The sequence below is a fragment of the Atta colombica genome, unplaced genomic scaffold, assembly GCF_001594045.1.
Source record: "Atta colombica isolate Treedump-2 unplaced genomic scaffold, Acol1.0 scaffold131, whole genome shotgun sequence".
Taxonomy (NCBI): Eukaryota; Metazoa; Arthropoda; class Insecta; order Hymenoptera; family Formicidae; genus Atta; species Atta colombica.
The window spans coordinates 46,200-48,884 of record NW_017259219.1 but is presented as its reverse complement, the minus strand read 5'-3'; the positions used below and the strand labels follow the sequence as shown (position 1 = coordinate 48,884).

General features: G+C 27.5%; 1 pseudogene; it reads right to left on the bottom strand.

Annotated features, from left to right (window-relative positions):
- Positions 1-882: 882 nt before the first annotated feature.
- LOC108684309 overlaps positions 883-2,685 on the bottom strand; it is a 6,185-nt pseudogene continuing 4,382 nt past the window's right edge.

Sequence of the window (2,685 nt, the reverse complement as noted above, 5' to 3'; positions counted from 1 at the left end):
TATTCTCGATTGAAAATGTCAGTTTACGAGCCAAATTCTCATCATTTGCAGGAGGTTTTAATTTTTTGCTTCAATATGAAGAAATCGGCTGAGGTTCATCGAATGCTCTCAAATACTTATAATGAGGCCGCTATTAGTGAAAGAACATGTCGTAAGTGGTTTCTACGCTTCAAGAACGGTGATTTTGACGTCCAAGGTCATGCTCTGTATTTGGTGGGACCAGCTCGGCGTAGTGTATTATGAACTGTTAAAACCGACTGAAATAATCACAGGCGATCGGTATCGAACGCAATTGATGCGTTTGAGCATTGAAAGACAACCGCAATACAACGAGAGACACGATAAAGTGATTTTGCAGCATGACAATGCTCGACCCCATGTTGCGAAAGTGGTCAAAATATACTTGGAAACGTTGAAATGGGAAGTCCTACCCCACCCATATTCTCTAGACGTTGCTCCCTCTGACTATCACTTGCTTCGATCAATGGCACACGGTCTGGCTGACCAGCACTTCGGTCTTATGAAGAAATAAAAAATTGAATCGATTCGTGGATAGCCTCAAAAGATGACCAGTTTTTTCGACGCGGGATTCGTACGCTACTCGAAAGATGGGAGAAAGTAGTGGCCAGCGATGGACAATATTTTGAATCATAAATGTATAACCAGTTTTTTACAATAAAGCCTCGAATTTCGGAAAAAAAACGGCGGAAGCAAAATTGTACACCTAATATATAAATATGTAATATATAATTAATATTAAGAAGAGTTTAGGGGAAAAAAAAATTAATTGTTTTAAGTATATTTGTGTGGAAGTAAGATTTAGTTTAGGAATAAATATAAAAAAATAGGTAACGTTATAAATAAATTATATTAAAATCTTCATCAATAAATAGAGATGAATAAGAATAATCAAACTATATCTACAAAATATCAGTATCAAGACGCTGCCTCAAATCGAAAATGGTGATACGATGAAAAATATATTTTATAAAGTCGAATTAGACATATTGAAAGGAATAAGGTTCCAATAATTACATGAATTCCTTAAAAACCAGTAGCAATAAAAAAAGTTGACCCGTAAATTGAGTCAGCTATAGTAAAAGAGGCATTAATATATTCAATTAGTTGAAGAAGGGAAAAATAAATTTCAAGGATAATTGTTATTAAAAGACTTTTTTTCTTTTCATTTATATTTTTATTGGTTAGGGCATGATGAAACCAGATAACGGTAAGCTTGAGTTTAAAATAATACTATTAAGAAGAGGAATATCAAAAGATTTAAATGGAATAATACCTTTAGGGGGTCATGATTGGCCAATTTCAATTCTGAGGGATAATGAAGAATGAAAGTATGCTCAGAAAAAAGAAATAAAAAAGAAAATTTCTGAAATAATAAATAAAATTATTCCTATTTTTGTACCTTTAAAAACATCAATAGAATGGCATCCTTGATAAATAGTTTCACGAAGAACATCTCATCATCATAAATATAAATTAAAGTACGTGGGATTAAGAATGATAAAATAAGAGTGTAAAAATTATGGAATCATCTAACAATACAGAGTAGGTTATTAAAAATACTAAAAGAAATAATCAGAGGTCAGAGACTAGGGGTAACTAAATGGAAGGGGTGATTATGTTTATGATCATAAAATTAAGAATTAAAAATAGAGATTGATATTATTTGTTAAATTTCTCTATTGTATAAGGTTGATAAAATGGAGAATACATATGCTTGAATTATAGATACTGAAATTTCAAGGATATAAAGTACAATTTGAGTGGAAATTAAAATGAAAAGTATAAATGAATTAGAAATATTTAATTCTGAACCTAGGAGGGTTAATAGTAAGTGACCTGCAATTATATTTCCAGTTAGACGAATAGATAATGTTAAAGGGCGAATAATTAAGCTAATTGATTCGATCATAACTATAAATGATTTTATTTAATTAGTATAAAAAGAGTTCCGGATGGGATTAAATGGGTATAGTTAGATGGGATTTAATGGGGTTAAATAAGTTATTTAAGTAATTTATAATTCTGTATAATATTAGCCCCATTCAAAGTCTAAGTGACATAGAGACAAAATCTTATGTGACTTGAAGTAGTGAAGATATAGAGGAAAAGTCCTAGAAAATTATTAAAACAAAGAAAGATAAGTCTTATAAAAATAATAATATTTGAAAAAGATTAATTAATTATGATTTTAAATTCATTAAAAATATAATTAATAAATAAATTTCATAAATATGTAATTCGAGATGGTAAGAGTCAAAATTGATAAGATAAATAAGAAAATAAAAATACGTAATCGATTTAAAAATAAGTTGGAAGAAATGGTATGATCAAAAATAGAAAAGAGATTTATTATAATCAATTTCAAAAAAAATTTTTATGAGATTTATATTGATGTTGAATTTTATTATTATTAGCTTAATAGAATAAATTAGAGGGTGGTAATATAAAAAAATATATAAAAGAAACTAAAATAAATATTAATATACTTAAAAAATGTAAAGATTCATATTAAAGGCATTATTTGTGGCATAAAAAAATATTACTTTATAATAAATAATGCTTTCAAATTAATAATTTAATGTTATTTAATTAATTCATTTTTAAAAGATAATAGGAGAATAAATATTTTTTATTAATAATTTAAATGAATTTATTTAATAAATT